General features: G+C 34.5%; 1 protein-coding gene and 1 long non-coding RNA gene across 2 annotated transcripts in view; one reads left to right on the top strand and one right to left on the bottom strand.

Moving 5' to 3' along the window:
- LOC149481201 (uncharacterized) overlaps positions 1-26,906 on the bottom strand; it is a 169,143-nt gene that overhangs the window by 141,048 nt on the left and 1,189 nt on the right. The window lies entirely within an intron of this gene.
- LOC149481202 (uncharacterized) lies at positions 16,275-17,780 on the top strand. The gene is made up of 3 exons (XR_016316960.1): positions 16,275-16,853; positions 16,977-17,038; positions 17,113-17,780. It is a non-coding gene; the product is annotated as an uncharacterized LOC149481202 (long non-coding RNA).

Genomic DNA, 26,906 nt, shown 5'->3' with positions numbered 1-26,906 from the left:
TATAATTGTGTAAACTAAAAGTGTCATGACTTTTTTAATTCATTGCAAAGTCTTAACTGTGTTAAACATGGTAAAATCGAAGAGTTAACTTTTTAGAGGTAACGTAGGCGAACAAAGTGAAAGAAATTTCTCGATATTTTAAGAAAAACATAAAACATCTAGAATTGACTTCAATTACAATTAAGATATAATTGTTTATAATTAACGCATGATTACGCAATTGTGGATTATGTCCAAATGATGTGCCATTAGCACGTAAAACGCGATTCACACAATAAACCGGGATTAAGTGCTCACGGCCATATTTATTTCGTAATGAATTGTTCTTGTAGTGTGACATGACACGCAACATATTACGTGGCTTTTGTAAAGGCTGTATTAATGTAGCTTTTGGCTTTATCATATTGGAACTCGTGCGAAACTGGAATTAATGTTCATCTATTTTCAAGTACCTACTTACATAGAACAATGTATCTAGTAATTGTGTTTTATACAAAATGTTTGGGTGTAAACGTTGGTAAGGTCTAAAGTTTAGAGATATATTCAGAATAATACCTACACTTTTACATCTGTTTAATTGTTGGAAACTTACTTACAGATTGTAGGCATAGGTATCTATGGATATAAGTAGAACATTGATAGCTGTAATTCTCAGTACTTATCACATTCTCACATGCGAGTAATTAAAATGTAAGAAACCTTGTTTGATGTGCTGAAAGTGAAAACAAAGATTATTTCTGCTTCGTAGAACTTACAAAACTATACGCGCGTACCTAAGCTATGCTTTAATGTAAGTAGGTATGTTATAAAATCACTACTCCACTTACGTTCTAAACATTATCAACATTTAGATCAACAAACATGCGCATGCAAATTTGACATTTATAATATTAGTAAGTACAATACCCAGAAAGCTGAAAGTGCTATGAAATCCATTGTCATTCGCACGGCGGGAGGCTGATAATCCTGTATCCAGACTTGCAGTGGGCGGAACGGAACGGTCAATATTATAACATTGTTAAAATATAAGCGTGTAGCGTTAACTCGTTTCTAGGAAATACCTACAGGAAAGACTTCATCTTTTAACCATCTGCCATGATCAGGTACAACAGGAAAATATCAGTAAATAAATGAAATAACATTTTTTAGAATTTGGGTTAAATAAGAAATTCAGAACAGGTTTAACTTGTTAAAAAATATACTTATTAATTTTGTAGATTATTGGTATCCCTGATATCAAAAAAAAATTCAAACAACAAGATTAAAGCTAACATTTCTCATACTATTTAACAGCTTCCTAGCACTTAATCCTTCTACAAACTGGACTATTTATATATTGATCTGTGGCACCATTGCGCTCATGTTACTGCAGAGCAAACAAAGACGTTCACGCGTGATCAAGCAAACAAATTGCCTTTTATGGCTATATTCGCTAATGAAACGTGAGTACGATTTATTGTGGAGCATGATTTGGGCCGGCAATAGGTCAGAACGTTATCTAGTTTACGTGTGATGAGGTAAAGTATTCCAAATAAGAATTGAATTATTAGTACCTAGGTAACGAAATAAATGTATGATTACCTACTTACATAAATAACAAAAAAAAATTCTATAGACAAATGAATAACTCGTATTTATTACTTTCATGAAGATGATATAAAGAATACGATGTACGATGCTATACACAACAACTTAGGTAAATCCTACTACCTACTATTATAAAGGCGAAAGTTTGTAAGTATGGATGTATGGATGTATGGATGTATGGATGTTTGTTAATCTTTCACGTAAAAACTACTGAACCGATTACAATGAAATTTAGCACACATATAGAGGATAACTTGGATTAACACATAGGATAGGTAAATCCCAATCCCGTAAATCCCACGGGAACGGGAACTATGCGGGTTTTCCTTTGAAAACGCGGGCGAAGCCGCGGGCGGAAATCTAGTTTGAAATAAATTGAATTTATTCTAGGTAGGTAGTTAAATGTTTATTTACAAATTTAGATTTCTTTTGAATAAATGAACATTCAAGTAAAAAATAGAGCTGTTATTAAAACAACTATCTTATAATAATAATGTTTATCTGTAAAATTACTTTAAAGGATTGAATAAAAATAACATCGCATAATCTGAGTCTCAGGTGCGTATATCGCTGTATTGTAGCGTCTAGCAGGCTTTGCTGTAAGCTCTAGCATATTTAAATATTAAACGAATATGTATTTAATATATTTTCATGAAACGTGCTCAGAAGAAATAGGTTATTTCAAAGGTTGTATTGAACATGTTCATAATCTTCCAGTAAAGAAATTTTTTTAGTAATTGAACTGTTATATCAAAATTTAATATATTTTTCTGACATGTTTAACTAACAACATGATTTTTGTGCCTGTTTAGGAGGCTAGATAATGTTATAGCTCGTAAATTATAAAAGTTTTAGTAAGAAACAAAAAGATAATTATCAACTTACATGATAGTGTTTATAGTTTATACGCTCCTAACGTAGGATCTACCATTATGATTCATTAAGTTATCTACTTAACGGGGGCTTGAAGTAGGTACTTTGTTACAACAAGAACTTTATACTTTGTAAGAAAATTAATTTTGCAAATTTCTTTCCATTTAAAAAGACTTTGCAATTTGCATCTACTACGGTCTACTACCGCAGTAGTGTTTGCATGGAACATATTTTTAAATTAAATAACCGCTAATGACTTTGCCCGCGTTGAGCTGTAAATTTGTAAGAAGTACCTACTTAAATATATCGTATGAAACTCGGTTATAAATACATAGGTATACTTAGTATTAAAAAATCGGTCAAGTAATCGATATACCTACCCATTTATCGATTACTCGACTGATATTTATGAAGCCCTATCATTGTGTAAACAAAACACATTTTAAACGACGTTATAGTGTTGTTTATAACATGTTCATTGTTCATTCATTTCTAATTTTCTAGACACATTATTTAAGACACACACCTCTAAATTGCAATATTTCCACACAAACAAAACTAACATCAACCAATTATAACAGACAATTATTAGACAGGGAATTCAATTAATGTTTTAGCGGGCAAACTCAGATTGCAGCTAGCCCGACATGTTTTAATTATAAACAACACGGCGCACTTGCGGCCCCTAATGAAACATTATACCTATTCAATTAGGTATACGTTGTGAACCAGAAAACTCTAATGCAAAACTAAATAACGCATGGAAAGAATTGCCACTTGAAATTACTTTCAGGCACAATAAAGCATAGGTTATAAAATAATAAAAAAAAAACCTCTAGGCAGAGGCGGCCTTAGGGGGTGGCGAACGGGGCAATCGCCCGGGGCCTCGCTCTTGCAGGGGCCTCGCGCAACAAGCAACCACCCAAGCAAATTTAAAAAAATGAAAATGTGTGCGTGTACTGAGTATGTTCATGCGTGTGTATGAAGGAAACGACGATATTATCTCGGTGCTGAAATACATAATAGAAAACAAATTAACTGAAGTTTACCCCACTATCGAAATAGCCCTGAGAATTATTGCCACCACACCTGTGACAGTTGCGTCTGCTGAAAGGAGTTTTTCGAGGCTTAAAATTATTAAAACATATTTGAGGAATTCGATGACACAAGCTCGGCTTTCAGCCCTTGCTATTCTTTCAATCGAAAGTGACGTAGCCATAGAAATCTAAATTGTAACAAGACACTAGAAGTCGTAAGCGTGCGTGACCTTGTCGCCACTCAGGTGATTTGCACAACACCAGTGCATTCGTCACTGTTCAGTTGCTCTGGAGACGTATGAGTGTATACATGGTGTGTTTCAGCAATTCCCATTGCGGAAATTCTTCCACAAGTTGTAATTATACTTATAAAGGAATAATATTTCATCGGAAAATATTTTTTTTTAGAAATAATGCCGTTTTTCCTTAAAATTATAGAATATTTACAAGTATTACGAGCGTCACCATAGTAATCGAAATAACAATGAATGACACAGTCGACCATTCTTATTATCACGTTTGTTCGTATTGGAGCAAAAAGTCTCATATACTTAGGGATGTTATTCTAAAATAAACCGTAAATTCGTGCGTTAGGATACATATTCAAAAGCTTAATTTAATAGATAAGTTAGTTTTCACTAAAATCAAGCTGTCCAATAAGGGTGCACTCACACACATCAGTCACCGTCAAGTCACCGATGACTGATCGGTGACGGTTTGTGTACGTATCCACAAACACCAGTCACCGTCATGTTGTCCGTCAGTCACGTCGCCGGTTTGACTGAATCATTGAACACATACATCAGGTTAGTGAGTGATTAGACGTGTGTCACGCTAGAGAACATGTAGCAATTGACGGTAGCACGACGCTGACTGAACTGAGACGTGACGGCACCGGGTGAGTGGGGATAAAAGTATGATACATGTATGGAAAGATTATTTGACGGGCCTGACCGGGGACGTCACTGATAGATTTCGTGCCGGCGACTGTCGTGTGGGAACAGAGTCATACTAGAACTATTGATACATATTTTTTTTTAATCCTGTCCGGTGACGTGCCGTGACGGTGACTGATGTGTGTGAGTGCACCCTAAAAGGCATAGTTTACTTGTGTGTACTGTTTAGCTTTCGGTTTGAATGTGTTGATTTTGGCGACAGCGGTTTTCATACGAATTATGACATTTTAGCACTTCTATGTGTCTTGTTATTTAGATTTCTATGGACGTAGCTCATTCGTTGGATTATTGTGCTTTAATTAAAGATTTTAGCCTTAGGAAAAGCCGCAAACATCAATTTTAAAATTTATCATCTCTGTATTTGTTAATTTGGTAAATCTTTCTATGTATAAATATACAGGGTGTCCCAAAAAGTAGTGATATACTGAAGCTAGGAGGTAGAGGACCTAGAGGGCTATCCGAATCACAATCATACATGGGGTATGTTATGCGATTTTTCGTATTTTCGGAGTTATGACATTTTTTTCAATTTTTCATCTATCGCTGAGTACGATGAGATTTTTATTTATGGTGACGTCAATTATTGCGAAAGATGCTTGATTTTTTTTGTGTGCTAAGCTGAAAGATAGGCCAATTCAGTATGGCAACATTTACTATCGTTAGATCTTTGAATGGAATAAAAAAAGAATTAAATTCCAAGAAAGATAAAATTACCCAGTATGTTCACCACTTCAAGGGCCCGTAAAAAAATAAAATCACTTAAAAAAAGTTTTCCGTTTGGCTTTTAAAAACTTGCTCTATCTATCAGGTAGCTACCCTGAAAATTTAATTTTATTATTCAGAAGGCTTCAATCGAAAAATTGAAAGCTAAATTTGGTAAGTGCAAAAATTGAATTAACATGATGATTAATAAAAACAAATTAAAACCAATAAAAAGGTGTTTAATTACCAGAAATTTTTAAAATGACGCCGCTGTTGCTCAGTGCAAGTGCGACATCACCGTAAAAAGTTGTCTTTTAAATGTCTGAATGCCCTTTTATCGTTTCTAATGGTTTCTTCTGCTACTATGAATTTCCGGGTTATTTCGTCCAAATTGTGGCAGTCTCTCGTCTTTGTAGTATCCCCACGGAAAAAAATCAATAGGGTTTATGTCCGGGGACCGTGGAGGCCAGGCTAAAGGGCAAAGATATCTTGAAAGATGGATTGGTCGTTGCAGCCTGCGCATGCGCCGGTGACGCCTGCCTTAAAGCCTGGCCTCCACGGTCCCTCAACCTAAACCCCATTGATTTGTATCAATGGGGATACCAAAAAGACCTCTGCTACTTGAGAGAATGCCACAATTTGGAAGAAATAACCCGGAAATAATAAAAATGATAAAAGGGCATTCAGACATTTAAAAGACAACTTTTTACGGTGATGTCGCACTTGCATTGAGCAACAGCGGGATTATTTAAAAAAAATCTGGTAAGTAATTAAACACCTATTTATTGGTTTTAATGATCACCATGTTAATAAAATTTTTGCACTTACCATATTTAGATTTCAATTTTTCGATTGAAGCCTTCTGAATAATAAAATGAAATTTTTAGGGTTGCTACCTGATAGATAGAGCAAGTTTTTAAAAGCCAAATGGAAAACTTTTTTTATGTGACTTTATTTTTTATGGGCCCTTGAAGTTGTGAACATACTGGGTAATTTCATATTTCTTGGCATTTAATTCTTTTTTTATTCCATTCGAAGATCTAACGATAGTAAATGTTACCATACTGAATTGGCCTCTCTTTCAGCTTAGCACACATAAAAAATCAAGCATCTAGCGCAATAATTCACGTCACCATAAATAAAAATCTCATCGTACTCAGCGATAGTTCTGGAAGTCTTTGGGGGAGGCCTATGTCCAACAATGGACGTCCAATGGCTGACGACGACGACTCAGCGATAGATGAAAAATTGAAAAAAATGTCATAACTCCGAAAATACGAAAAATCGCATAACATACATGTGGGTGATTCGGATAGCCCTCTAGGTCCTCTACCTCCCAGCTTCCGTTCATCACTACTTTTTGGGACATCCTGTATAAATATTATAAAACTCAAATTTTATTCATTTGTATAACTTTATCATTTCTCCTCAAATATGACAAATACCTAAACCAAACAACCAGACCTACTTTCGCATCACATACATTTCACAAAGAGCATAGGGCCTCGCAAAGGGCCTGCCGCCCGGAGCCTCGCAATGGGTAAGGCCGCCGCTGCCTCTAGGTTATCTTTGTGAATAATTTCTTCCTAATAACAAAATGTTGTATGTAGGTAAATGACTTAGCTATTGTTTCTGAATGTTGAAAAGCGCATATAAAGCTACTTATTTACTTTTTATTACTTATTTACTTTACTGACTTTTATATCTAGATATGAAAACACATAAGAACTTTAATTGCTGATCGTATAAACTATTGAGGTTGATAATACTTAACTACTTAACTAGGCCAGTAATTAGTACTTACTTTGAGGTAAAAACTTAATGGACGAACGTGTAGCTTAGTTACCAAGGAGTTATGTATTTTTTGGATGATTTATTAACGTCTGAATTGTTCTTATACTGCCTGCTTCTTATACCTACTGCCTGATTGCAAAGTCATTCCTTTTTAGTACATCTGCACACAAATATACACCTACACTCGTACCACTGAAACTGAAATATCATCATCATCATCATCAGCCCATTATGTACCCACTGCTGGGACGCGGGTCCACAATCCACCACGAAGATCAAATGTGGGCTGGCAGATGTCACGTCATGTCGTCAAACTTTTGATTCGAAGCATTCGATGTTTTGTTGAATGTTTTCGAGCAGCGGTGATGTTATGAACATGCCCAAAAAAATTGAAATTTCCTGCATGCTCGGATTGCTTGATCCCCGCCACTGAGCCACCACTATTCTAAGCTGAAATACACCGTCCATATTTCAATGAAAAATCCAATAAAATGTGTAATTCAGAACTTCACAAGCAGAAAATAGAACAACGTCTACACTCTAGATGAGTAAAACTTAATTGATGACGTAATCGTCGCAAATTTACTTGCAAATTACATTCGGGACACGTTCCTGTCGATGAGCAATTTAGTTTCAACAATGACAACATAATTACTTGATGGATATAAGATAATAATTTTTCATTTATATGCAAGAAAAAATGTATAAAACTTTCCTGTGACATTGTAGAAAACGGAAGATTACCATCTGATTCTGAAATCCCACTGAAATCTTACTGCAACAATACTGAAAATAATAAATTATTTATGATTAGGTAAATGTAATATTTTGAAGATTTTATTGATAATATCAATTTTCATGTTTCATGCACTGTAAGTTTTGCTGTTTGATTAATCTATGTTTATACCAAATATAGTATAATAACTAAAATACAATAAGTATGAAAAAACACAATTTTGTGTTCTAACAAAATAATATTATCATTTGTATCTTTAAATCAAAGAAGTTCCGAAGTACTACTACCTATACCTTTATGTACCTATGTCGCAGGCAAATTGTACATTGTTTATCCTTATCCAAGCCAAAAATTTCTGATTACGAATTTTCGGCATATTACAAAATGCCGACCGTTTGTAAATGTAGTGGTTAGGGAGCCAGGTGCAAATTTGGTTCATGATTTCCTCTCAAGAGATAATTCGTCAGACGCATGAGAGTATAGTATTATAAAGCCTCGTGAACGTCAGCTGGCGCTCGGTTGGGGGGGTGAGCGGTTGTAGCCTCCCACGCCCATAGGAAAAAAAATACATTCATTCATTCATTTGGGGGACAACGTTGCTCGCGTCCGTAGGACTTACCATCTCTTCCTCTAAAGACCCACCCTACACGTGTCCCCTGGGTGGTGCCAAATGAGCAACTAACGCCGAGTCGTAGGCGGCGGTCAACTAACCTACATGAGCCTAACAGCTTGTTTTATTGGAGGTAGGAAATGACCTTCACACCCGTAAACTAGTGGTCATGTTTCGCTAGAACGGGGACCTTGGCTTGACTGCCTGTGTCGCGAGGATGACAACCTCTTATAAAAAAATACCCCAATCCTAAGGTGTGACCGTGCTGAAAGGATGGATGGCTGTGGGTTTACAGTCGCTAACGCAAACCTCGATGGACCTGGCTCACATCGTTGTAGAGTGCCTTCTCACAGGAATGGGCGTTACCCTGTGAGCGACCTATTATATCGACCCTTCTCGTGGGAACCAAAACGAGTACCATTCCAGAAACCCAAACTCAACCACAACAAAAAATACTTAAGCAACAAGCACTTCACCCTTGCTATTTTAGCAGACAACGCTCCTCATCCCTTACTGAAGTAAATAGGGGCCTGACGAAGAAAACCTCAACTATAACAGTTGAAACTCAACCACAACCAAGTATAACTGATGAAATTACTTCACATGAATCTGTCTCGGAATACCCTGCTCCGCCACCTTGGCAACGTGTACCATTGTCTCGTAGCAATAAGAAAAGAAAAATGAGTGAATCACCTCCACAGAAAGCCACAACTGCGACCGAGAACCGGTACGGTAATCTACCACTCGATCCTAAAGAAGACATTATCGTTACAAAACCTCTTAAGCCTAGCAAACCACCTCCAATAGTTTTAAGTGGTATAGAAGACGTTAATGAATTAACTAAACTTATAGAGACAGTTAGCCATAAAGAAGAATATAAACTGAAACTTATAAGTAAAAATATTCTTCATGTTCTTATTAAAACTTCAGAAGATTACAAGAAAATTATTAAACTTCTTAGAGATAATGGCCTCATAGGACACACTTTTACCCCTAAAGAGGCAAAATGCTATCGATTTGTTATTAAGAACTTGCATCACCTTACTCCCCTCGAAGCTATTGCTGAGGCTGTTGAGGGAACTAATAACAAGGTAAGAGGTGAAATAATTAATGCGCGATATGGCCCTGACAAGAAACCGACAACAACCTTTTTCGTCAATATTGAACCAGGGGCTAACAACCCTCTGGTAAAAAACATTAAATATATTGCCCAACAAAAAGTCAAAATCGAAGATCACCGAAAATCAAAGTTTATTGTTCAATGTCAACGTTGCCAACAATACGGTCATTCAAAAAATAACTGCATGAGACCGTTTAGATGTGTGAAATGTGGTGAAGGCCATAAAACTTCAGAATGCAAAAAGAAAGATAGGACTACTCCAGCTAAGTGCGCTTTATGCTCCTGTGATCACCCCGCAAACTACAAAGGCTGTCAAATATATAAAGAAATAGTAGCCCGTAGGAACAAAATCCCTACCCTTAAGTCGAAATTTCCCTCCCAAGAAAAACCAAAAGAAAAGATAAGCCTAGCTGGTATACCCACTGTCCAAAACCTGGAATCTGAGAAATCTAGTACTAACACAAATAACACATACGCTGATGTCGTTAAAGGAAGACCACACCCCCTACAACATTCTTCAACAAACCAACAATCTAATTCTATATTAGAAGATATACTTATCAAGCAAAATGAGAAAATGGATCTCTTAATTCAACAAATAGGCTCGCTCGTAGGGCTTATAACCACCCTAATATCCAATCTTTCAAAATGACTTGTCTACGCATTGCCACGTGGAACATCAATGGACTTGCTCCTAATACTAAAGACCTTGAGATCATCATGAAAACCAACAAGCTCGATGTCTGTCTTATATCAGAATCGCACACTACGGCCAGATCGCGAATTTGCATTCGGGGATACTGTGTGTATTTTACTTCGCACCCCGATGGCGGAGCACATGCTGGAACTGCAATAGTAATTAGGGATAATATAAAGCATTGCCTACTCAGACCGTATGAAACCAACTATGTGCAAGCTACAACCATACAGATAAATGACCAAATTGGACCACTAAATCTCTCAGCCGTATACTGTCCTCCCCGTCATATTGTTAAAGAGAATTTGTTTACTCAATTCTTCAAAGGATTGGGAAAACGCTTTATAGCTGGCGGTGACTGGAACGCGAAGCACTCGTACTGGGGATCGAGACTGATAACTCCCCGAGGCAGGGAATTGAAAAATAGTGTCGAAGCCAACCATTTGCTCACTATGTCAACTGGAGAACCCACATACTGGCCCACTGATATCAATAAAACACCCGATCTTCTGGACTTCTTTATAACAAAAGGTATATGTCAACAGAATACTCATATCGAGACAAGCCTAGATGGATCTTCTGATCACACACCAGTACTGTTGACTGTGGGTTCGACTGCTTTATTCCGAGATACCCAGAGCTCGTATTTAACCAATGTAAAAACAGACTGGAACTGCTTCCGAAAACATCTAGAGGACAATATTATTCTCAAGCTTCCACTTAAAACTGCTGAAGACGTAGAAAATGCATCTCTATACATAACAAACTTGATTCAAGTGGCAGCGTGGATAAGCACTCCTATATTGAAAGAGTCACATGGCAATACTTTGATTCCACTTGAATTACGCGAAAAAATAAGTGAAAAGCGTCGCCTTCGTAGAGTTTGGCAGCTTTCCCGTAATAGCGAAGATAAGAAACTCCTAAACAAAGCTATTAAGGATCTTAAAAACCTCCTTCATGTAACTGCAAATGATTCCGTCAAACAAAGACTAGAGAAAATGTCACCTAATGCTCATGGAATACACTCCCTCTGGCAGGCCACCAAGAACTTACCTCAGCCCCAACAGTGTTCTCCTCCAATTAGGAACGGGAACACATGGGCTCGAACAGACGCAGAAAAAGCTGAGACCTTCGCTAATTATCTCACTGAAGTGTTTAAGCCTAATGAAGCAGTAAACCCTGAAGACCCTGAAATAGATCGTGTTCTAAATCAAGATCTACAATTATCTTTACCAATAAAACCGACTTCTCCACGGGAACTACTGAAAGAAATCGCCGACTTGGACTCAAAGAAGGCTCCTGGGTTTGACATGATTACTCCAAAGGTAATCAAAGAGCTTCCTAGAAAGTGCATCGTCTTTTTGACATCTCTTTTTAATGCAATATTCAGAACATCTCATGTACCTACAATCTGGAAAATATCAGAAGTAGTTATGATACACAAACCCGGAAAGCCAGTCAACGATGCCTCATCTCATCGTCCGATTAGCCTAACTCCGATCTTAAGTAAATTATGGGAAAAGATTACTCTCACTCGGTTACGCCCATTTATAGATTCTGACCAAGTCATACCTGACCACCAGTTCGGTTTTCGAAGGAAACACTCGACCATAGAACAAGTACATAGAGTCTACCACACTGTGCGACACTGTCTAGAGAAAAAAGAATATTGTTCGGCTGTTTTCCTAGACATCCAACAAGCTTTCGATCGAGTCTGGCATAAAGGGTTACTATACAAAATAAAAAAAAGTATTCCGCATACTTTCTATCCTTTACTAGCCTCATACCTCAGTGAAAGAATGTTTAGAGTAAAATATGGAGATGCCAGATCTGCTCTACATAGCTGCTATGCCGGAGTACCCCAAGGATCGGTTCTTGGTCCTACATTATATAACATATTTACTAGCGACCTTCCCCAGCTGCCTAATGTAACAGTAGCAACATATGCTGATGATGCAGCATTCCTCGCCTGTAACACCAACCCAGAGGAGGCGACTAATTTACTACAAGTTCAACTCGATTACACAAATGAGTGGCTTAACAAGTGGCGTATTAAAGCTAGCGTCCCAAAATCTCATCACATAACGTTCACCTTGCGACGCGGGAACTGCTCAGCGCCCAAATTAGGTAACAACACCTTACCACAATCAACCTGTGTCAAATACCTGGGGTTCTATCTGGACAGAAGGATGACATGGAGGGAACACATAAAAAATAAGCGAAATGAAGTAAATTTTCGATTCAGAAACTTACTTTGGCTTCTTGGGAGGCAATCGACCCTATCCCTGAGCAATAAACTGAGAGTTTACTGCTCGGTGATTAAACCGATTTGGACTTACGGTATTCAGTTGTGGTCATCGGCCAGCAAATCCAATATAAACTGCCTTCAAAGAACACAGAACAATATTCTAAGATCGATATCAGCTGCTCCATGGTACGCCCGCAATTCAGAAATCCACGAATATCTGGAAATGCCCACAGTCACTGATGAAGCAAAACGCTATACAGCTAAATACAGAGATCGTTTGACATCACACCCAAACCCATTATCACACATACTTTTACAGCCTAAAAGTATACACAGACTGAAGAGAGCTGATGTGCTTCCTAATTAAGACGAACTAAGGCACTGGCCTTACCTTCGTCCAATCGTCCAAATAAACTCAACCGACCTGCTTATAGTTGTTTGACTGATTGCAGATTTGTGACATCAAAAAAAAAAAAAAAAAAAATTCATTCATTTCCTCTCAGCTAAAAATTTGTCAAATTGTAGCTAACCCAATATCTCAACGAAAAAAAATAGTCAGCTGGTTACAACATGGTGTATTATACGTCAGCTGGTGTCTCGAACATGAAAGTTAAATTTAAAGAAAAATTTATTTTCCGTTATTTCCTCTCAAACAAAAATTTACCTGATGATAGCTTATATGTAACTGTGGATAAATATATATGTCAGCTGGCTGTATCTTGGTGGAAAAACCGTCAGCTGATACGGGAGGCTACAACCGCTCTTCCCCCCAACCGAGCTCCAGCTGACGTTCACGAGGCTTCATAATACTATACTCTGATGCATTTTACTAATTACCGCTTGAGAGGAACTTGGTCATAAAATCTGCTGCTGGCTCCCGGACCATAGGTACATGTAGGTACATTATGAAAATAACATTCCATCCGCTTAGCTTAGCATTCATAAATATGGCCTATTTCAGTAAAATAAGTTGTCAGATGTTAAAGATCTCAAGCCGCATCTTAACTCGATTTGTAAGTAAACTTCGCTGGGTTCCATTACTCGCTCGGATTTCATTAAACGCGACGGTCCCCGGATTATACGGACGATTTTATCTTGATTATGAAGTTTTATAGTCTGTGCATTAATTTAAAGTCGAATTCGTTGCTACAGAATAATTATGAGATCACGGGATTATAGAATAATTACGATTCTGCGACTTTAATAACTTGGAAAGTGTATTAAATGTTATGATTATTGTTGTTATATTTTGGAGATATTTTACTCTTTGGGAAAATAAAAATACAGTTATAAATTCTGAATTTTGAATAACCTACAAAATTGGATCAGTCGACATTACAAATTGATCGTATTTAAATTATAAATACTTACATGTTGTATGAGTTGTAATTTAGCTGCACTGAAAAAATACGTATTGGATATTGATAAACTACTGAGGTGGGTGATCACGTAACAACTTAAAAGTTCTCATTGTTGAAGTAAAGCTTTGTTAGAAACAAAGGATATCCTCGAATATTCAATGGAATCACGATATTCTGCTAAAATATAACTAATCTAAACAATTAGACATGGTGATCATTTGTTTAGAAATTTGATTAGGTACTTAATTGTTAAAAAATAAAGAACTAAGTATTTCTTTTCGGTTCAATGCTAACAGAAATGAATAATAAACTTATATTAATCTAATCGACGCTTAGAACTTAAACTGTCTACATGGTGACCAGATTTTACAGGTCTTACCGTCATAGGGAGTCATTTCCCTAACACCAGCACAAGTTTCAAAATACAAGAACCTTATATAACTATAATCTTCTTGGCTATCTCCGTAACCGCCAGCGAACGTAATCAAAATCAAACAGTTCCCGCCATCCCAGTTTGAGTATCTCAATCGAAATACTCATTAAAGTTTGCACAATTTTCATAAAGGAAGATGAACACTTTTTAGAGTCGCTTGTGACCTAGATTTTGATAGTGTTTGCGCCGGAAGCATTGCCTTGTTGCCCTCTTCACTACGTCGAACTTTATATTGAAAGTCACACGGTACATTATACAGTATCATAGTTTATGTAGGTAACGATTAATTATTTCCTACCGACTCCGAAATGTTCAAGTGAATGTGGATCGATTTCGATGATTTTCTTTGTCTGTTGAGTAGGTACCTAGAATCACAGATTATCAAGTATTATTATCTATCTAATTAATAATTAGATATTACGTTCATAACTCATACTCACGTATAATGTAAGAGTCTATAACGAAATATAAGGTTACGACTGCTTTGGTAAGGTTACTACAACATGTACATTACATTGTTAACCGATATTACAGAATTATTTGATAGTATGTAATAATACCTACTTACTGCTAAAATAGAAGATCTACCCAAATCAAAGAAATTGCGAACATTTTTTTGAAACAGAATGAAAAGAAAGTTAATTCTTTGAAAAGACGATGTTTAATTAATTGAGCAAAGTTTAATAATGACGAAGGTTTTAAAAGAGTTCGAAAATTTTATTGAATGGATCCATTTTTAAAAACATATTTTTATTAAATCTTAAAAATATTGGTTAACTTGTAAATGCTGAAACTTAACATATTGTTAAGTGTGCATAAAACTTGGGCGGCTCTGTACAAAGTGCCGGGTGGCGTCTAGAAACAGTTTTATAAAACTGACAACGTACTGCGGGGAATTTGAAAAATGCGCAAAACTTTATAGGAACGATGAAGTTTAGAGCTCTAGAAAGTCCAAGACAATTATTTAAACTGAGTGTAATATGGCTTATAAGCCTTATTTGGTTTATGCCAAAAAAATATCATTTTAACCGTTTAATCAATTGATATCTAATAGCTCCCGCAAAATTTCAGAGTAGGCAAGTACTAAAGTTGTAGAAGTACTTAACCCACCTAATACCTACATTGTATTATAACTTCATTTAATCAGACTATGAAAAGTATGCTATAAAAATACAGAATAATAAGAATGGTAGGTACCTACCTATCCGTTTTTCAGAACTTCAGTTATTAATAATGATCGCAGTCAGTAAGATCATCATATCATCACTGAGGACAAAATGAACGAAATAAAGTCATGTTTCATTTCGCAAGTAGAACAATACTTTTATATATCTACCTCCTCACGTAACCAACGTTGAATTCACAAAAAGAATTCAAACTTTTATAGTCTGTAAAAAGTTCCAAGCTCCAAGAAATTCAATGATCCAAACGTTTTCACTGAGATAAAAACGTTCCAGGTAATGAATCGCTGATCCAGCTTCATTCCATTTTTATACGATTTTCCGATAAAAGGTGGAATTAAGCGCAATGGATGTCGACATTTAAAGCCATGTAAGCCAGAATACGTCACAAAAAGCGCTGCATTCACAATTCACGCGAACGTGCTGTCTGTTTCATTGTAATTAGATTGAACAGGGAGGTAATTATTGTAATCATACTACTCGGGATTCCGATGGTTTCAATTAGCCTGACATTAAATATTTAACACAAGAGAAAATAAATAAAATGGTAAAATATACTTTTGGTTTAAAATATAAATATATTTTCAAAAATAAAGGCATCTTCCTGCCTGCAGCTCATTTTATCGATTTCCTAAAAAAACCATTTCATCATAAATATAATATGTAATATAATTTAGGTAAATATAATATTAAAGCCAATGAATAGATAATACGATAAAAAGAAAATCATGTATAGGTAGGTACATTCAATATCAATACCCACCTAAATACGCTACGAAAGGGTTCATGTTTCTTTTTTGTCTAATAATTTATGTACATACTAGCTATGTACCTACGCTTTGTGTAAAAATATACAAAGTATCGAGTTACTTTCATAAACGTAAATGTAACATATTTTTTCACAAAACCAAGAATTATTCTCGTGGCCAGCTTGATTTTAAGGTGATGAATTAATTTTTCTAACATTTACGGCCCTTTTCAAACCTTCGTAATTTTTATATTATTAAAGTTGTCGTGATGAAAATTCTTGACAAGAAAGTTCAATAGTAACACAATACGTCTACCGTTTTAGAAACATGATTCCATGATATTTTCTCGATAGAAAAAAAATACAAAGTTCTCATTGTTATTTTTTTATAATCTCTGGCATCTTCAAAATAACAAACGTAAAGTTACGACTTTTTGGATATTAACTATAAAATATACAACCTATACGTCTACCGATTTAGAATTTTGAAATATGCGATGGTTTTGAAATAAACAAGAAATACTTGAAATTAGCGCGCGACCAGCCAATATAGCGAGAGCCGCCCTGTACCTTCCTACCCCGATCGCTGCACGAGTCATTCCCGCTACGGCCGTCACACGGGGAACTTGTGTCGCTCGCGCAATCGTAAAAAAGGGTGACAACACGATAAGACAAAATGAGACAAATGGGGACAATAAAGAAAATAAGAAGAAGAAACATAAAGGTTGGAGAAAAAAGAATGCTTACAATTGGAACAAATTAATGAAGAAGTTGGTTTTATTTTAAATTTGATGATAATTGTATTATAGACGATGTTTGATATGTACCCCTGTTTTAAGTACATAACGAATGTGTAAGATTTTTTTCATTTATAGCATAGATAATCTTTTCAGAAATCCGGAATCCAGAAGGAAAATAAACCCACTGATTGTTCACAATGTGAACCCACTCCTTCGTAAGTACCTTTATTCAGTCAAAAATGTATGTTATCAACGTTCTACTGGTTTTATCGCATGATTCCATTTTTAGCAAAAAGCAACAAAGTGCAAAGAAATAAAAAATCATGGTGAACTTAGTGGAAGTATGGCGGACGTGATATGGAACAGGAGCTCATTGGAGTAGTATTAGATTTAAAAAAAATACGAAAAAATTTCAAGAATTACATTTCTTAGTAGGTGGTAGATAAGTATGTTGTATAAAGAATTTGATGTTGATATTTATTTCATTTATACTTACTACACCTGTGCGGGAAATTGCTTAGTACTAAAACAGGTTTATATTCATATTTACATAGTAATGTGAGTTTTAATTTCGAAAAATTTTGTGTAAGTATATTAAATTGAGTTCCTGGGTGATCTGGAAACACAATTGGGCCCGGAAGATGGCGCTGCAGTCACTCCTCCTAATCACATGAACCGATTTGGATGAATATTTGTGTGCACATTTCATTGTTGTGGGATGATTGGTTGATTCGTTTTCACATTAGCTAATATTATGTATTTTTATTGTAAACTTAATTTAATGTTTATAAAACATTATTATTGGTATAAATAAGCCAGTGTTCGTCTCACATTGCTGTACCTGCCTACCTACCCTACCAGGGCCTAACTTTGTTCTGGCTTTTTTATTTTGATTATTTGTAATGAATAATTACAATTATAATAGAGTGCAAAAAATAAATACATGCGTCAATATATTTTGTGTTTTTTTTTAAACATTTTTTCTATTTAAAAAAATATCATTCCGACCGCGGCTTTGCCCGCTTGGAATTAGGTTATATCGTGAATCCTGTTTTATCCCACAGAAGTGTTCAGTTCGGATAAAAAGTATCCTATGTGTAAATCCAGGCAATTAGCTATATTTTATCAAAATTGGTAATGTAGTCTTGACGTGATTAAGTAACAACTAACAAAAAAAATATACAAATTAACATCCAAAGTTTCGCATCAGTTTTACTGTATTAGTGATATCTTCCACTCTTGACTTTGACTGAGAAGAATTAGGGTTTATAACTTCTTTCAGAAATAGTACCTTTCATTTCTGGGCATGATGTAATATCTACGTCAGCATCAAATTCTATCTAAATCAATTCAGTAGTCCGCGTTATTGATTACCATTTCATTTTTTCAGAGTAACAATATTTTTTGTTATTTAAAAGATTATTTATAACCTGTATTATTTTGTAATAAAGTAAACATTACGAAATAATAATAATTATTAATAATGTCTAAGTAGTTGTTGGAAAGAAGATTATTTGTTTATAAGCAAGAAAATAAAACCAATAAATCAACAATTGAATAAATGTATAACAATATTATAACTGTTTGACGACTCCATACATGTTTGTCCCGAGTCGGCCAGCGGCAGCGCGGCGAGTTTGCAAGAATGACTTCGCGCACACCCGCGTTCGCGATAGCGAGCTATTAGACTCCGCCCGCCAAGCAGTGGATTTTTTTTTGTGTATCGTCTTAAAGCGTCTACTTTGTACATTTTCCCAGACTTTTAATATTGCGTTCAAGCATCTGGTATGCTTTGCACTTGAAAACTGTATTTTTACAAGAAACCTCTCACTTGTTCTTTGGAAAAGAATTTCATACTTACACTGAATTTTATGGTGATTAAAATTGTAACTGCAATAACTATGTTATTTGTTATATTGAAAAGTTTTTCAAAAAATACTTTAATGTTTGTAAAAAAAAAATTAATTTTGAATATTGAGTAAGTATATAGTTATTTTTTTTTCTGACAATTTGGTTCGTTACAGAAACTGATCGCGGTATGTACTGACCTAGTAATAAGCAGCTTTATATAGTTGAACATAACAATATTCATATCTAAGATTTGCTCTTTATAAACTACTATATCAACGTTTATTAAATTAAACAAAGATCTTATATACAACTAGTGTTCGCTAAGTCTAATCAAATTTTCCCCTACATGTAGACTGAATGCAAGACAAATCGAGTGTCGGCAAACGTTTCATCTCATTAAAGTTGATCGATGAGTCATGAGATGGAAATTGCTATTGAACAAGGTGTCAAAGATTAAGGTCTCAATTCCTAGATAACCTAGTATGACATTCTGATTGAGACCGTGGAACAGAATTTGCAAATACTGGACCGAATTCAATGTGCTAAGTGCATTAGTTTTACGACCCTAATCTCACTTTCCTTTCCTTATAAAATAATATACAGTACATACTAGGTTTACTTTGCGGAATTACCATTTTATATATTGCAGAAATATAATTAAATAATATCTTTGAGCTCTAATAATTATAAAACCATACAAAAAAAACTGAATGATCAGAACTGATCTGATTATAAACAATACACATAAAAATGTCAGGTTTCAATAAGGGCGCGTTCCCACTATGTCGTAACGACTAATTTATCGTTCGACGACTGTCGTCTCTACCTGTTCCCATTATAACGATTGTTTGTCGTCAATATTTTTTATCGTTTTACGACTGTCGTGCTTTCCGTTCCCACTGTCACGACAAAGTGTCGTCACTGCAGAAACTGTCGTAGACGACAGTAAATTGTGTCGTTCTAAATGTGAACACCTCCATTTAAACATATAAGCCACGACACTTAAAACTACACGATTATCTGTCGTCACGACACGGTGGGTACGCGCCCTAAGACAAAATAATCTTCTGGTTGACTGCAAATAGCAAATAATTCATTATTTAAATACAGGTATATAAATAATCAGTATCGAAACAATCGTATCAGCACAGAATACTTAATAGTAGTTAGTATCAGTTATCACGGATATATTAGGTAAGCTGAAGAGATACTTAACTTGTATCGTATCACAGGCCACAGCACCGACATCAAATATTATGTCACAAATATTAAACACAAATGTTAACGAATGTTAACTCTACGTCAGCAAGCTCAGTACTTACTAATTAGTAATTACCAACTTTACAAACATTACCCAAAATAAGCCGTTCAAAGGTACGCTAAAAATAGGCTTTCCTCGGTCGTCGTTCGCAAAATGGTTTTCAAACGAAACTCGTGGCTCTTAATTCTGCAGGAATGAACAAACCGACATGTTGTAAAATCGGATTTGTAGCGAACGTGGTTTGCGGCCGTTTTAATATGTGGAGTTTAAAATATTTAGCTATATTTCTAGAAGTATAGTTTAAATTATGAATTTATTTTAAATTTAATTTAAATTTAATTTATATAAATTATAATATAGAACGTAAGTAGATCACTATAAGGCAAGATGTTATATTGTTTGAAAGTGTATTTATGTAGAATTTACAGTTAGTAATAATTTTTTCCATAACGCTTTTTTTTCCATCAGCGACATTGGTCAATGTGCGTAGTGTCTACGTATCGTCACGTTACACGTTCATTTTAGTTTTTCATTACCGATTGGCTTAGGTATGTGAAGTACGTGTTTTTTATAAAATTTTAATGTGTGATGGTTGATGATTGTTTCCGAGCTCTTGCTTATTGAGCCTTTTCATACTTCTGATTGAAGGCCTTCACGTTGCAAGCACGCCATAGATCAATATACTTACCTTAACATTAGATGATACACTATACCTTGCATTGAATATTATTGGATGCCAATCAAATAGTTAACAGTAACGTCCTTTCATCGCTGTACACATAATCATAATAATAATCTACGTATTGAATACATGTAGGTACCAACACAAGCTCCAAAACCTTTGGAAACAATGTCTGGCTGGCTAATAGCTTTTTAATTACCATAGTTTGGACAAACTTATGTAAGTTATTGTGTTTAATACAAGCATATTTTTCAGTTTACGTTATACATAGTTAATTAATTTACAAGGAGGTATTGTTGTTTCTTTGAAGGTGCTACGTGGTGCTACGGAGCGACTAATTGCCGTATTTTTAGAAAAGAAAGAAGAATCATCAACATAATATTGTATTACTATGATGGATCTGAAAGCATTTTTAACCAGAAGATTTTTTGGTTTCAAGTATATTTATGTAATTATAATTTTTCCTCTCACACCAATAAAAAAAACGAATTAGTACAATATAGAACATATTAGTACAATATACCTTAATTAAGTTCAGATAAATAGATACATATTACCAGCATATTACATAGTAGCTGCCTACAAAATGACGAGGGAAATTTTAGTAACATCGAGTCATTATTATTTAACGCTTCGATAAAACCATAGTCGATATTAGTATCAACATAACAATGCTTTCTATGTAATATAATGGACCATTACTTCGATGCAAAATCGATAGTCATCAAGGATCGTCTGGCTTTGCTATACCAAGACTCATTAACCTATCTTGTACCTGTAATACTATAGGATACAGGATTAGAGGGATGAGGAATACTTAAGTTCTCTCTACTTTAGATACAAAAAATTGTATTTGTTTGGCTAAATTTCTCAAAGGAAGGATGCGTAATAATAAGACGTATGGTACAAACATCTGATAAAAACTTAATACCAAAAAGCAGTTCATAAACCGAACACTAAATAAATTAATTGTCATAATTTATTTTATAAGAACTATAGTAAAAATAGTATGAGCAAAAACTTCGATGTGTGAATGCCAATAATCAGCAACTAATATACGGTCTCGAGCATAAATCATTTACTAAAACCGCCACATAACTTATTAGTTACTACCTATAATTTTTCCATTCTCATTTTTGATACCTATTTAGCAATGTTAAATTCCCTGAAAAATAATATCTAAAGAGACTATTGAGATTCGTAGCGAGTGGAGGCTTGACAAAACGACTTTGAAAGTTCAATCTTTTCGGAATACTTCCTTGTCTCCACACAGCACTTTTAAGTTGAAGTACCTATTGGCGAGAGTAGGTATGTCACAAATGATAAAGTTTAGAACGGTATTACATATGGCAACCGTTTTGTTTTTGAATATTGAATGCTTGATTCGAATACAATAATGTGAAACTGGATGAATGTATTTTTGGGACGAAAAATTGTTTATATTTAATAATCTATATCTACTTTTAAATGAAGTTATGTTATGAACACAACTAATTGATTTAACACAACTAATACTTTCCTAAGTTTATGTAGGTAGGTACATCAATTCGATCAAAAACATACTCATCAAATCAACCAGTAAGAAATCAGCACTCGCCTGTACCTACTATAGAATATACATATTATACCTACTCAAATGCCTGTACCGACGTAAAATAAACTGTTTACATTTCTATACTTATAATAATTCTAACCTTATTTTATAACGGTTAACAAAAAAGACTAGGTATTTACAGATTCCAAGCGAAACATTTCATTAATTACCTGCACCAAATTGTACCCCAAGCTCGAATCACTCCATCTAAATTCCGCTGTAACAACTCAATAATTATTCAAAGCGAGTCAATGTTTCCTCCAAAGCCCAATAAAATATACGTTTCAAAGATCTTAAATCTATAAAGCGGATTCCACTAACCCGCCACAAAATTACAACATTAATCTCCATAACGACTCCATTCTATTCACCGGCTGTGTCGTATAAATTCCTGATAACCGTCCGGTATTGCCTGCTTACAATAAATACAATTTAACACTTTATAGAGGATAGAAGATAAATACCCTGGGACCGCTCGTTATCGTAAAATTTTGGAATTTTTCACGAAACGTGCTATACGAAATGAATGATATCCTTTTACGACGGAAGCCTCAAAATAAATATCAATATTTTGATTTACCCAACCTATAAAATAAGCCACATATTCAATTGTATCCTATTAGACTGGGGTAGAAGAGTTTAAAAATAATGAAAAGATAAAAAAAATCGCAGTCAGATGAAACCCATTAGAAAAGGAGGGGAATATGATGAAAATAAAAGGAAAAATAAATTACGGTCAATCCGAGTTCGGGAAGTGGGAGGGGGGAGCTTTTAAGAGAAAAAAATGGATTCTCCTGATTTCCGACAAAACTACAAGTCCTATAGAAAAAAGTTCAATCGCAAAGTTGTAGGTAATTAAAAGTTCTACAACTTTTGTATTCACAATTTTTTCACATAACCTCAAAATTTAGGTGAAAAATTTAAAAAACCAAGTTTTTGGTCTTTTATTTTTATCTACTTCAAAATTTATTTTTTTTCTACGAAATTTGGTGGAAACTTACTTTATTATGTCCCAAATACACTGTAATTTATTTGATTGAAAATATTTATTTTTTCGCCTTATTTTGAATTAATACCAAAAAAACAACCTAATTTTCAATCGAAAAGTCACCCGTCAAAATATCAGCTTTTTTCAAAAACTTGGGGTGCCTTTTATTCATTGAAATCTCTACTTTCATATGGTGTAAAAAAAATAAACACCACCATAGTAAATGTTCTCAGGAAATGCATACAAACAGTGTGAAAATTAGCTTTTACTAAATCAGGCACACTTCTTGAACTCTATATCTTCTCTTGTATCGGCTTTTCGGTAATATTTCAAAAGAAAAATAATTATCTGTTCTAAGTTTAATATTTTACAGCATATTCAAAAGCAAAATGATGTCGATAAAAACATTTCAGGTAGTTCGAGAAGTGTGCCTGATTTAGTAAAAGCTAATTTTCACACTGTTTGTATGCATTTCCTGAGAACATTTACTATGGTGGTGTTTATTTTTTTTACACCATATGAAAGTAGAGATTTCAATAAATAAAAGGCACCCCAAGTTTTTGAAAAAAGCTGATATTTTGACGGGTGACTTTTCGATTGAAAATTAGGTTGTTTTTTTGGTATTAATTCAAAATAAGGCGAAAAAATAAATATTTTCAATCAAATAAATTACAGTGTATTTGGGACATAATAAAGTAAGTTTCCACCAAATTTCGTAGAAAAAAAATAAATTTTGAAGTAGATAAAAATAAAAGACCAAAAACTTGGTTTTTTGAATTTTTCACCTAAATTTTGAGGTTATGTGAAAAAATTGTGAATACAAAAGTTGTAGAACTTTTAATTACCTACAACTTTGCCATTGAACTTTTTTCTATAGGACTTGTAGTTTTGTCGGAAATCGAGAGCAACCATTTTTTTCTCTTAAAAGCTCCCCCCTCCCGCTTCCCGAACTCGGATTGACCGTAATTTATTTTTCCTTACATTTTTATCATATTCCCCTCCTTTTATAATGGGTTTCATCCGACTGCGATTTTTTTTTGTTTCAAAAATTATCTACTCTAGTCTATATGTCTTTAACGAATAAATGATAAAAGATAAGTCCCCTATGATAAGAATTAGAGATAATGTTATAGGTAAGGTATTTACGGGTAACATGGAAAAACTTGTCTTATCGCCCTCTATGTTAAGTTGACGGAGTAGCAACTAGCAAACTTTCTCGGCACCTCAACCTTTACGACAGGGAATTATCAGAATTACGTTTTTGTCATACATAAGTATTATGATAAAAAATTAAAAAATTATCTATTTTATAAAGTTGACAATAAAAGAGTATACCAACGTAATAAAATAGATACGAGAGTTCTAATCAAATACCAATCTCTTCAACAAGCGGTTCCCTTCCAGTCTCCAGACAATGTCCAATATGTTGTAAGCGTGATCTACAAAGGTCGCCGATGAAAAGGACAATTTCGAAGTCTTTGAAATTACCCTTCTCGTTATGAAGTCCTTGCTCCGGGCACGGGACAAATATATGACAAACGGATTTCGTAAAATTCAGATGAGATACGAGTGTTCGAGATCTTACACAATTATTTCAGGTTTAATTAAAAGGAAAATCTTAAAAGCTCTACCGCTAAGTTACTTCGTCTCATCCTTTAGATAAGGTTTGAGATAATACAGGTAGGTACGTTTTATACAAAATTATAAACAAAATATGGAAATTAACTCATAAAACTAAACCTTATATGAACTCGGAATCGCGGATACCGCCCACATAATTCGGACTCAAACGACTGCTGGATATCCGCCAGATTTCCTTAAAAATATGGCGATATATTTTTATCTGGGTCACCGATTTCTTATTATTAAACTTGTTTCACGCAAGTTTCAATTGGATCAAAAATTGGAATGGTGGAAATTGCTTTTTGCTTTCAGTTAAAAATTCGTTTATAGTACTTTGATACGTTGCAACCCGAATAATTTGATATTTAGAACTTGCTTTAGGTTTAAACATTATCTTTTAGTATAATTGTTTAACATTCACTTCGTGACCTATTTAAATGAGAGTTATACCATATATTTATACCTACGAAAGGGGAACGACCCGCACGAATTGATCAAAGGATTTTCCCGTGAAAATATTTTAAAACTTTTCAATATTTCCAAACTGTTTTGATGTGCGGTTCATTACGACCTGTCTCAAACAACTCAAAACTGCTAAAAGCTTTACACGGAATAACATAGCTTCAATTGTATTTTCGATAAAATCTGAAGGGAACGATACGTCAATTTATTATAATGTGCTGCTGAAAAAATATGAGCAAAGGGATTTCAAAAAGCCAAGGGCCGCGAAAGAGAAAGACAAAAAATGAACCGACATAATTTTACCATCGACTGCCTCAGAAGTCAGAAAAATTACTTTTTATTAAGTTCTCCTATACTATTTATAGAAAAAATTAGATCCGGCGACGACGACACCTTAATGTTTCCATGGCTATAAACAATATGTAGAACACAACTTGTTTCCTCGTATCTAAATCTAAATTCGGACCGTTCGTAATTGGATTTACATCGTACAAGTCCCAACTAATTTCGGGAGGATGTGTATCAAAATTTTGTTCACGTTCCAATCAAAATTTCCACGAAATGTTTCATATTCTTGATAAACAAGATAACTAACATATTATCTGAATACATAATTCCTACATGTTAATGCGTTTCAATGTGTAATACATATTAAAGCGCCAAAAAGTAATAACCATATCCTTGGCCGCGTTACTTCTTCAAATAACCGTCTACCGTCAGTCTTTCCTCTTTAAGAAATATATATTTATGGAGAAATGTATTAGAGTTTTAAGGAAAATATTTTATCCTTATACTTGTTATAATGGTGAAGATACAAAATAAGTTTTGTAATTTAAGCCCTTTACTACAGAAAAATCAAACTTCCCAATTATTCATAGTAAGTAAACAAAGTTCTAGGCTGCATTAAATATTAATGTATTCCAATAATCGTAAATGCAATACAAACTTTATTAAGTAAACACAGCGCATATTTTTTTTTCGCTAATAAACCGTCGAGTGGACAGCACACAGTGAACGTTAGAGATTTTCATGTTTCCACCGACTCCGGTCGTCCATCGCAAGTAATTAAATCGATATGCACCAGATGTTTAGCTCTTATTGCAATTAGTTTCCCTCGCTTTTTGCTAGCACTCCTGTTAATTGGTATCTTTTATTAGAAGCACTATATAAATATCCCCATTCAGATGCCATTCAGCGCGTTATTTAGTTCGCATTATCACGAATAGATATCAGGTAAATAGCCGATATTCGATATGAAATAAGTTGTATTAAAAATAAATGATCGCTGGTTTTAAATTAAAAGAGACTCGGAATATACTGCCTGATTTATTCCAATCATAGAATGTTGACGCAACTTCTATAAATGAGTAGTAGATATTAATAATTAAGCAAACAAAAATAAACATAGAAATGCAACTTAATTCCTAGAGAATTAAATCATTTATTCCTTTAGTAATTTTAAACTTAGTTAATGCTTGATATTAATTACGTAGGTATAAATTATTGTAAAACTTGACAAATCTTTGTAAAAGCGTCTAGTATCCATTTATACCTATAAGCGCTCTCATATGAAGTCTCCAAGAGGCCAATTTATTACTTCTTATTTCTTAGTTTTATAAGCC

The sequence above is a fragment of the Colias philodice genome, chromosome 17 (assembly GCF_061535455.1).
Source record: "Colias philodice isolate Cphi_HAF_F1 chromosome 17, ilColPhil1 Martin Lab GWU primary, whole genome shotgun sequence".
In the NCBI taxonomy this organism is placed as follows: domain Eukaryota; kingdom Metazoa; phylum Arthropoda; class Insecta; order Lepidoptera; family Pieridae; genus Colias; species Colias philodice.
The sequence above is the reverse complement of the archived record's forward strand: the minus strand, read 5'-3'. Positions and strand labels throughout refer to the sequence as shown.